The following is a 12,591-nucleotide window of genomic DNA, read 5'->3' on the forward strand; positions in this document are numbered from 1 at the left end:
TGGGTGTTAAATGCCACATGGTTACTCTTAAGTGCACAATAACCTTATGCATGTATTTTTATAAATACAGCTGGAATACTAAGGTATCGGAACTCTAATAACAGATTACCACAGAATAACAAACATATTTAGTGCTAAATCAACTCTGATAGAGTAGATGTTTCTCTGATGAAGTTCTTTTGTTCCCTCTTGGATCCAAATGAACTCACATAGAGTTAAGTTAATACAGAACACTTTTTGGTGTAGAAACACTTTACTGCATCAGAACTATTTGAAGTATTGAAATTCAAACAAATCTGAGCAGGTCACATAATTCAAAAGGAAAACGTGAGCCAAAGAAGGGCATTTGAATCTGTAATGTTTTGCCAGAGCAGCGTGCCAGTTAAACTTTTCTACATTTTGAGGTGTGGGATAAATTGCATTATCGCTTGAAGCACTAACATGATTTTCAGAATTTTAAGCTGTCCATAGGAGCTGCATGCTATCAGCAACAGAACACACACTAGAAGTGCAAAATATGCTGAGGTTCCACATACCTATGACTTTGTACCTGCAAATGAAATGTCCAGGCTCTAAAGTGAAAAGAAGCAATCAAGGTTCTCTTCAACAGCTTAGCGTAACATATTCCTTTCCTCCAAAATTTTCAATTAAGAGAAACAATTTTACTGAATGAGAATGTCTCTTTGCACCAACAGCTTGTGCTGCCTTATATGGAAGCTTACACTGTTCTGCTTGGCAGAGCACAATGTGCTATGTTATGCTGAAAAATGTCATAAGCTGAGAAGCCAGACCCATAATTGACAGAGTTAATTGAGACCATTTTGACAGTGGTTTGGCTCTCAAAATGGCCTCAATGAACTATTATTCCTCTCTAAAACAAGACAAAAAAATATACCGGCATAAACATAAAATGCTCTTTCATTTTGTGGTCGACTAATTGCACAGACGCTCAGTAAATGTTTCCATTATTTCAAATTCATGTTTACAGATAATTTGCATAATTAGTCACTACCCTAAACAGACATAGCTTTCTACCAAAATGCAAATGATGTGAATTATATGCCGCCTGTATGTTTTTTGCATTGTTTCACAGGTAGTGATATACGAGATTTGCAAGAATATTTTGCAAGAATACTTCAGCTGAGCCCTAACTCCTAACTAATGAACAATAGAGCTGCATGAGGATTTACACATATTTAAAAAATCACTTTAATCAAATCTTAATCACTGAACTGCAATTGGTTTGGGAAAGCTGTCTTCATGAATCATTTCCAGTCTTTGAATCTCCACTGGTGGTTCAGTATAAGAAACCAAATGTGTGTAAGGATGTTTTGTGTGTTGACAATATTGAAATCACAGCATTATTTTTATTACTGTTGAAATTACAGCATTTTGTAAATATGCATTATATTGGCAGCATAGTTTTGCGTATCATAAAATGTTCATATCTTTGAACATCTCTTTGTGACAAAGACAGAGAACACAAGAACACAGCAATAACAGAGATTAAGAGAGAGACAAGTGAGATAGCAAAGGACAGTGAGAGAGAGAATGTAGAGCAGGACCAAGATGTTTTCAGGAGTAGGTGGTCAAAGTGAGAAAATGGTATGCCAACCTAGAAAAACTGTTTTACAATACATGGTTGTGGTACAGAATATATTTTACCAAAAATGTACAGCAGCAAAATCAATAAACTTTTTTTTTCAATCAAATGGGCAAATTGGGCACTTTTGTGTACAGAGATAGCTTTTGTGTGTGTGTGTGTGTGTGTGTGAGAGAGAGAGAGAGAGAGAGAGAGAGAGCAGGAAAGAACAGGGAGGGGTAGGAAGAAAGCAAGTGTTCACACTTTCTAGGAGCTGTGTGTCAAGCATAGCGGGTCTGCTGGGATTTTGATTAAGCTTCCTGCTCCTGCTGGGTTGGGATAAGTCCCTGCCTTGCTCCCCCCTACCCGTCTCCATCTGCCTCAGCCTCTCCACCCTCTGCTTCTATGCCTGTACCTCTTGCCCACCTAAACACCCACTCAAAGCTCCCAATGCCAGCTGCCTGGTCGTGAGAGGAACTGGTGATATTAATATGATGTGATGCTAGATGTCTTGTCTCCTCAGGCATCTGTGAGGTCTAATGATTGCTGACTTGAGGCTTTTTGTAGATCTGCACTACCATGCAGCAATGGAAACCTGCAACCTGGTTCAGCTGCTGTTAAAAATAAATACAATAAAAATAAATTTAAAAACATAATAATAATAATAATAATAATAATAATAATAATAGTAATCTTGTCCTATTGCCAGTTCACAGTTTTTTTGCTGCACAAGAGGAATAAGGTGGTTGTTGTTGAGCATTAGAGTATCTAAAAAGTTAGCCTTGTTGCAGTAACTAGAGTGTACAAAACTGTCATTGTGCACTTGGAAGCATGGGGGTGGTACTACTGTTTTCCTCACACAGGCCTACAAGATAAGTGTGGGTTTAAGCCTACTGTTTATGCAACACACTGGAAAGCTTGAAAAGTATATTTCATAAGGGTGAAATTTAATTGTGTCAACTGACAGTACAAGCAGGGCTCATATAAGGATTATATTATTCTCCACTGAATTCAGTACTGGATTAGAGCTGCAATAGAGGAAGGGTTTGTAGCACTGTGGCCAACAAATGGCATATTTATGGTGCATTATAAATACAGGTCCCAGCAGATGAATGATTCCTATTGTTCTTTGTAATAAGTTATGACCCAGGTCTTTCTTAATGGCCTTAATATGGTCTTCAAATAATGCACATTTTCTAATATGAAATACTAGTGTTGATCATATTAATTGTTTTTACTCATTGATTTCATTTTTCAAATAACAGTGTTGTAAACCATATTATTTTGTATAAATTTAGTTTGGTTATTTTTCCATATTTCAACTTCCTGGAAAAAAGGTTTGTTTTTCAAAATTCAGAGACCTTGCAGAAGGTAGAGAAAACATCTACTCTGTTTTTGTAATCATAGAGGTCTGTGTTGGCCATTTTCACTGTTTATGTTTATACCCCTCATTTTATATCTCTCGTCTCATAGTGTATGACATTCACAATATTTAATGTTTACACTTCGACAATTCTGCTTGGTGAACTAACTGACTATAATAGCAAAACACCAACGCATTCACTCACAATTCAACATTTAGTCCCTTGGATGAATGCTTGCTCTGCTTTTTCAAAATGAAGACAAGCTGCCATTATTTCACAATGAACAAGCTGAACTCATTTCCCCAGTCGCTTTTTTTCCAGATGTTTTGTTCTTTTGAAATAGCAGCTCTTTCAGAAAACCTACACTTACAAAGCACACCCTAGAGCAGTGGACTCTGTAAGTGGATTAATTAATAATGCTCGGCAAGGAATACACTCTACACATTCTTATAGAATTCATAGTAAAGGAATGAAGTTCAATCATTGTCTTGTGTTCGATGCTGTTTCCAAAATAGGACTGAATGAAGAAGTAACTCAATTTATTTGTGTTTTTTGTTGCATTTTAGAGATTTCTTCACCAGATATGCTTATCTCTGAATAAAGTAAATCTGCACCTCTCATGAAGGAAAGTTTCTATGGCTAAACCAATATTTTTATTTTCCCAAAATATATAATTAGCTTTTCAAAATTTATAAACGGGTATGTAATAGTTATTTCTGAAAAGGAGAGTCAAAGGTGGTGCACTCCTGTTGCAATGAACAGGCAATTCACAAGTTGACTTTTGATAGACAGCCCGTAACAGGACTCAAACTAGCATTTAGATAGCTAGCAGAATATGTAGAATTATACGACAAATGACACAACTCTTTCATTGACGACATCAAAAGCAATCAAGTGGTTTGAATTAGCTCAATGATCTGAATGATTCAATTAGTCTTACATGTACAAGCCAATGCCAGTCAATCCCAGAAGCATCATTCCGTCTGTATCAAGTTGTTGTTCCCTGTCTGGGCAGTTTGCTATCTAGGGGCTCGTTTCACAAAAATGTGCAACTACTTTTACTCACATATCGCAACTGTTTATCAAAATGGGCTTCATGATGTGCCCTCATTAGTTTACAGGGGCAGCTGTAAATTGGTGGGGTGGAAAACTTTACTTTAAACATCATTTGGCTCAATCTGTTTTCGTTCATTTTCCTTGATGAACAAGTGAGCCAATGGTCTGAATAATCAATTGGCAGGTAACCCACAGCTTCATCAAATCATATTAGGGAGAACAGTGATAAATTAAATTGAGAAAATTCCTTTTTAATAACATAGTGCACTTAATGAAAAAGATACACCACTCTGTTAAGGAAGTATGAGTAAATGGGAATTTTCGTACATTGAGAACATGTTTTTCATCAGATATCATGTCTCTTTGTACTGTGTTTGTTATGAGTGAGTGAACATAATTCATATATAAATGTATGCTATGACAGACATGCATAAACATAAATGCATGCAAACACAGCCTACATTCTGAAAGAAACACACATGCATGGATTCAATCATTTTTCCTTTACCGTGAATTACAAATAAATGAAAGTTCATGTCATATTTTTGAATGGAAGTGCTTTTAATGGGCCATGCATGTATGGCCATGTGTGTAATGTACACAACAGACCTAACGATTCCTTACCGGACCAAATTGCAATGCAGATGTTGCTGCTTAATATCTGATGTGTCTGTGCTAACGTTATACACTCGGTCTATCGTGTCCATAGCTATGTAGCTAACATTAAACTGCATTAAAAATGCAGGAAGTGGAACTGTCTAAAGTGTGTGTTTATTTTATTTGTATTTCAAAAATATAAATGAGTTTCCTGCAAAGATTTTACAGATGCAAAAACAATAGTTTTCAATGTTTTATTTTTTAGCTAGCTAGCAAACCAGTGTAATAAGTTAGAGGTTTGCTTGAATCTGAAGGGGATTTGAATCCAGGTCTGTCTCTCATCCAAAAACTTCCAAAGGGAAATGCGTTACTCAATGAGCTACTGAGGTTGATGTCAGAGTAGCAGTTTTGTTCTTTTAAACATGTGCACTTGTATATATTTGTTTATATTTCATGTGTGTATCTGATGTTTTTATTGGCTAATGTACCTAATGTCCAATGGGGAGACATATTCTTTGTGGGCCTGGAGCATTTATGACGATGTTACCAGGCAGGATGAAAACGAACAAGGAAAAAATGCTAAATCCCCTAAATTTAGGGCATTATTATGTGTGTTGTTTGTGACTTCTGACTGGTGAAATAGGGTCAGAAGGTACAGAAATGTATGTTTTTAAGGGCTGAGTCCATGGCCATTGTGGTTATTTCTGTAGGGAACCCTGAGAAGATCTCTCAATGCTGCATATGTATGGGCAAGCCGTAACTTTGCGGAAAGGCATACCTGCCATCCCAATACTAAGTTATGCGCGTGAGAACAACCTTTTTCATTTCTGGAGTATGACCATGGTAAAAATGGGATAATTCACTCCAGGGTATGCATTTATAAGATTTTAATGCACTCCGCTCTGCATCGGGTGGTTCTTTGTCTCTGCGTTGTGCATTCAAATCATATAACAGCTGGTAGCACACCTAGTCGTGGATTATCCGTTGCATAACAAATACCTGTGTGGCTGGAAATACGAGAGTATGCCTCTTTAGTCTTACAAAAACAAATCTCTGCTTGCTGGTGTGTGGATATCATTTTTGACAATAAATGTACTGAGTTGATGATGTTGCTTCTTCTAATTGTTTTTTCTTTTTTACTCAGAAAATCTTCTCCTCAGTAAAAAAAGACTTCCATATGGAGTCCCTAAAGGGACCTGCATGGGAAAGAAAATGTAATAGTTTTGTGTTCCCTTGAAAAACCTTTGCGTTCTCCTGAGAAATGACTATATATGAATAACAGCATATACAGTGAGGTCTAGAATTTTAGCTATCCTGCTTGTATCGGCGGCTTGTTGCCCCAAGTTTTCTCTTCAGCATATGAAACACATGCTCAACTGGATTCAGATCAAGTGAATGGCTTGGCCAGTCAAGGATTTTCCTGTTTTTCGGACCTGGAAAAACTCTTTGTTGCATTAGTAATATGTCTGGGATCACTGTCTTGCTGTAGGATAAAGCGCCACCCAATGAGTTTGGAGGCATTTACTTGAACTTGAGCATATACGATGCTTCTGTAGCTACGTGGCTAACTTGAAATTATCATAAAGATCATGGATGTTGTCGGCCTAGCTACCCAGATAACCAGTGACTCCGGGCTGGAGCAGCACAAATTCTGGCCAGGCAGTGCTGACTATGGGACAGAATCAGCGCTGATCCAGCCTGGAGTTGCTGGCTATCTTGGTAGCTAGGGGAAATATACAGAATTAGGCTACATTTAAGCCGTCTGGTAAAAGTGACCGACTTTCTGCTCATGTGGTACAGATTGGATATGTATTATGAACAGGAAAAAAGCACATGAAATCAGAGATTTTCATATATATTTTGAGTTACAATCATATCTGGAATTAATAATCTACCAATGCAAGTCATCTAAACGCACAGATTGGAATTTCATGGAATTTTCATTGCGTTTCCCACTTCATACAAAATGTGTTATTCGGATACTTTTTTTGCATTTGAATGACGCGTAACTTAGAATATATGCACGACTACTCTACGCTTGTAACAACATGTTAAAATAAGTTAAATGGAGGATGAAGCCTCAGTCCAGTGGACAAATAACAAGGTTATGTGCCTTTTACATAAGTATGTTGAGCAAATAGTCTGTATAGGCCACAATTCAGGGGATGTTTGTTGCAGGACTAAGATGCTTCAAAAAGCTATTATTTCTGTCTCGTTTTATGCCCATTGTAAATGGCGATATTGCCGTGGTGGTGTGGTTGTTTACTTTTGTATCAGTAATCAAACCCTCGTGTACACATGCGGGTTGTTTCAAGTGTAAACTGTGTGAGCGCAGGTATGATATGGGCCACAACAGGCGGTCAAAAAAATAGGATATAGGAAACGATCGGAATTGGGTATCAAGACCCCTGGTGTAAACGCAACTTCGGAGATAACATTCATTCATGACATAATTAACTAGATGCAAATGTAATGTATGTCCAGAATCAAGGCTGAATTCATTGGGTACAAGGAACTACTTCCTTTTGGGTTATACAGCCTTGGCAGAATGCAAAAGCTGCCAAACGATATCATTTTGCTATATAAATAGTAAAATCAAAGAGGTTAAAAAACATTTAATCATTGGAGAAATGTTCTGAAAATCATGATGTGAGTGATTACAGTAGCATTAGCCTAGGTCAAGCTCAATTTTATAATTACCGGTGCAATTACTGACCATAAAAATTTTGGATGGCATAGTTTCCAAAAATATGGAAGTAGACATAACATTCAAATGACATAGATCTGGGTACAAAATATATATTTTTACAATTAACTGATGTGTGAAACACATCGTTTGGAGAGGTTGTGTAATTGTTTGCTCAAGAGAAGATGTGATTTTTTAGATTAGTTTTTCTCTCTGGAAATCCCATTGTTTTAAACAACTGCCTTGGCCCACTCACATTTTGGGTGGGGCGGTGGGTAACAATCCATAGCCTACACTCATTCTGTGTATATATTAGCTAGTGAAAGATGCTTGCTAGCAAGATAGATAAATAGGTAGCTAGTGGGAGAGCTAGATAGAGAGCTAGCTCTCTCACTAGCTAGCCATCAATCTATCTTGCTAGCATGCTAGCTAGATAGATCTCTATTTAGCTATCTATCTATCTCACTAGTTAGCAAGTCGGCTAGACTATTGTGAATATATATATAGCGTACACTCAGTCATCCCTCTGTCACACACAGAAGCAAATAGTATGTATTAGCTGGTGAAATATGTTAGCTATCTATTGCTTGCTTGCTAGTGATCTATTTATCTTGGTCTCAGTAGCTAGTTAGCAAGAGAGCTTGATAGATTACTCATAGCTTGGCAGTTACTCATAGCCTGGCCAACCAAATAGCCACGGCCCTCTCGCCCTGAGTGATTTAACAAAGTCTCCTCATTAGTTAGTTTGTTGGTGGTGATAATTGCAGGTGTTTTATAGGGGATAGAAATGCATGTTCCTTTAGGAAAGTGTACATCACCAAAGACACTTTGTATACCTCAAAGGGATCAAAGGCCACATTTGTGCCTTCCTTCTTATACATGGAATAGAGGATAGTATGATAGTTAAACGTTCTAGATTATTACAGAGATTGGACCCACTTGCTAATAGTCACTTTACACAATCGTTGATGATGAGCTAAAATAAGACAGAGGTTGTAGTTTTTGCAATAGCTGAAAATGTCCCCCTATTTTTAATCCAGGTTCTGTTTCTATTTGAAATACCAGTGTCTTTTCTTTGATAAGAGCACCCTGAGGGTTGATGCAACAAGTGATTTCATGAGCATGTGATGGAAAGGAATGTGTTCTGAAGCAATAATGGTCCTTTAATGTTCTAGAATCTTTGATAAATCAGAGCTGGCATAATATAAATAATAGTAATTTCACAAATTATAACTGTCGTTTGTTTTCATGGGGTCAAATTTTTCAGCTATTTATCCAAGCCTTTTGAATGTTTAATTGAATGTGAAACAGATTGCATTAATGGACACTACATGTGCATTTACCATATCAAGGACCCCTCTGTGAACAAAGGCAAGTGTACTTTCTAACCAATTTCACAGCCATATGACACACCTGAGTTTTGAACCTCCAACCCTTTAATTAGGTTTTACATTCAGGTACAGTATTTTGCAGTCATTCTTATCTTAAAGCACTTACATAAATGCAGATTAAGATTAATCCTGTTTCCAGTATGCATAATCAATTTATTTTCTGTCAGTATTGTCACAGGAGAGCAAGAAATATGTTGTGCACGTTACTTTAATGTCTGCCTATTCTATTCCCTTAGAGAAAAATAAAGGCCTATTTGCCATCAAATTAAACAGCCCAGCTAATACAATGGAGTGGTGTTACTTGAAAAGTGTGCCCCACGTATTTTCACCTACACTCCAACCATCTAATACTGAGGTGCAAGACTCTCGCATGCTGCAGTTACCAATGCCATGTTGTAAATTTCTCCGTTCTCAATGAGCAGGTTTGTGGATTTTATTTGATTTATTCAGTGCAGATATGAGGACAAACACTGCCTAAATGACATGACAGAATTTAGATGGCTGTTTTTCACAGGAGGATTGAACACAGCAGTCATTATCTCTTGAGTTTTCCACGGCTGTGGGATTCAATTTGACAGCCTGTAATGGGAGGTAAATTGCCTCATGGTATTCAATGCCCACCCCCTTCCTTTTGATTCTTGATTAGGAGTCTGAAAGAATTGGAATTGGAAATTGATTATGATAGACCTGATGAAACCAACCTTCACAATCAAGGACCCCTAATAATAAAAACAGCACTTTTTTGTGTTCTATTTTAATTTTATGGCCGGCTCTTTTATCTTGTTTTTCAAATGGCTTCCTTGGAACTAATTCACACATCTCATTGTTAAAAATTCAGTCATGCACTTCATTATTGTGACTGGCACAGACCACAAAAATATTGTTATGTTCTTCCCCTAACCAGAAATGAGCAACTGAAAACGTATTGGCATTCAATTAAAAATAAGTCAAATTTATGGCTTTCCAGCTATTAAACAGATACAAAGGATATTCTTACCTTTGAAGACTTGTTGATGGTTTGATTTCTGAATCCACTGTATCCGTAAAGTACACCTCTGATGTCTATGCAAATGCTATCAAATTTAAATTTGAATAATTTCTGACGTTTGGAGAAACGCACTGAGGCACGCCATGAGAGTTTTCATATTTCATATATAGTGTTGTAATTATTTCTCACCTATCAATACTTTATGTTCATCTTTACATATCTAATATACAGACAGAGAAAAAATATAGCCAGCATAATGTCTAGTATAACTACTCATTATCTGCTTGATGGGTAAGGGACAATGTTGTGAATTACTTTTAAACTCCTTCCATAAAAGAGTAACACACCAAAAAGGGTAACACACCCAAAACGGTAATCACCTCCTTTTGTATCATTCTTGATGTCATACTTGAGATCTGAGCGACATGTCTGTCTCTGCTTGTTTAAAATCTTTGGCGACACTGTGCCACAATGCCTAACCGAAACATTGGGAATGCGCCGGTGGCGGTGTTGTCTTGGACTGCGCCAGACCTACTGGTGTGGGGCGCCTTCGTCATGCATCGTCGCCGCCGTGAAAACCCTTTTGTGAGCTCAGAGACAGGGCCTATCAGTCACACGTCCGATCTTGGCTAGGCACTGTTTACTCACGGCAGGTATTTGTGGACAGAGATCACTCACTGCTTAAAAAGATGCCTGAAGGTCCCAGAGTCCACCCTGATAGCCTCCAGACCACAGAAGGGGTGTGACCTCCAGGGCTCTTTGTTGGGGTGCAGGGCTACCTATACTCACCCCACCTCCCATAAAAAAGAACAGGGACATGCTTCTACCCCCATTCACCTGTACAAGCATTAGTGGTGAGAATGGATGAGGCGTCTCCTCCTGGATCAGTTCTCTCCCAGGATGAACAGCTGACCTTCCCATCATCGTATCATCTTATATAAAAATACAAATAAAAATAAAGTTGTTTTTGGGCTGATCCTCATAAACTTTTTAGTTTGGTGGTTTCAATACTGACTTTGAGAAAAACAAGGTAACTGCTCAGTAGTAGTTTCCATGGTAATGTTAAAGCCATTTGTTGCTTAGTAATAACTTGCAAAATTTCAGCTATGCATCAGGTTTCCCTGTTCACCATTGTCTGATTCGTACATTGGTACTTATATGGATTTTTAATGACTTTTCTGCAGGGCATTAAATTGTTGGAGTTATTTTTTCATGGGACTTATCTGTTCTGAGCAGTGTACCTTACTTCAAGGAAATATCGATTCACTGATTGCTTGTCCCATATATGACCCCTGGATTCTATTTAGAAATAGCCATGAGAAAGGAGGAGAGGAGGGGAAAGTTACTGAGTGAGGTAGGCCAAAGGGGTCAAGCCAGTGGTTAAGTGAGGGTATAAATCTGGCACTGTGGAAGGGCAGTCCAGAATGTGTGATTCTATCTTTTGCTGATAACAACATAGCCCTTTATTACCCAGTTTTCACTTATGGAAGTGTGGCAGAATCTATACTTTTAAATGGACTACTGATCTGAATCTGTTTTGGATAATTTTTCATGAATAAAATGTTTCCCATTTTAAATAGTGGCAATCCATCAGCAACTGATTCTTTTTTTTTTTTTGGTTTTACTTTGTGTCCAATGCACTTTGCATGGAATAACAGCAATCATAAGTACTGGGTTGGTTCATTATTTAAAATTAAAAACAAAAACAATATTTAATCAAATTAGGTGCAATCATGATAATTTGGAATTAATTCAAAGGTATTTAAGAAAAAATTCCAGAAGAGGGATTGAGTGCATCCCTATGTAGCTCACAAGCCAGTATTGCTAAATGTGTTTAAATATACCTTTGAATTAAATATTTCAAAACAAAGCCTGAAAAATTTACCTGCAATGTGTCAGAATATACTGTCGTTTTGCCAATAAATCTTTCAATTATAATTGGCTCTTTCAAACAAACCACAGAAAAGAAATGCATGCCTTAAAGTAAATTAGCTTTATATTTTATATTAATAGCTAAATTGGCAAGTCTGTTAAACAACATACAACCTTTTGTTTTCTAACTAGATTTTTATTGGGTATGGATTCTGGATTGTTCCTTCCATAGTACACAAATTCTGGTCTACTTAAACCAATAGTGTCCTCCATTTAGAAATCACACAAGTATTTCTCTGCCATGCGTTCCAGTACTCAGGATTGCATATTTTCCTGTACCTTCAGAGGCTAACCCTGTGAGGTCCACCTACTGCCAGTGGCCTCGTGCCCACCTTCTGTTGGGCCCTGTTTTGTGGGCCCTGTGAGCTCTCACTCAGGTCTGTGTGCTCACTCTGCTCCACTAACTGGCGGGCCATCTGTGTGGCCCATTTCCTCTGCCTCCTCTCCACCGCCTGGGAGACATTGCTGTGCTGAAATGAGAGGAGGAGCAGCAAAACCCATGCTCCACTTTGCTGTCCCAAGCCAGAAGCTTGGACGCTGAGAGGCTGTACTCGGCACATTTTGAGGACACAGCGTCCTTGCCCACGTCCCCCATACCATCACCTCTCCCGCAGGCTGGGGTAACTTCTGCGAAAGAGTTTGAATCTTGCTCCATGAGTCTTATGCTGGCGGGTAGCGCACCCTGCAAACTGAAAAATACAGCACCGGGCATGGGTTCCGATCTGTGTTTACATAATAATAACACAAAGACAACACGCCTCAGGGAGTGAGCAATGCTATGAGAACAAGCACTGGGCAATAATGTATTAGAAGCAGTGCTCTGCTTTCCCTCCCAGCTAACTCAAAACCTTCTCACAATGTTGCTGCCATGTAATGTTAGTTAGTTAGCGTTATAACATTCACGAAACATTCCAGTAACACTGTGAGAACATTTTGTGTTAACTGGGCTTCCTCCCCAATGCTGGCACACATCAGAGAGTTATTCAGCTGTATTG

The sequence above is a fragment of the Anguilla rostrata genome, chromosome 3 (assembly GCF_018555375.3).
Source record: "Anguilla rostrata isolate EN2019 chromosome 3, ASM1855537v3, whole genome shotgun sequence".
Taxonomy (NCBI): Eukaryota; Metazoa; Chordata; class Actinopteri; order Anguilliformes; family Anguillidae; genus Anguilla; species Anguilla rostrata.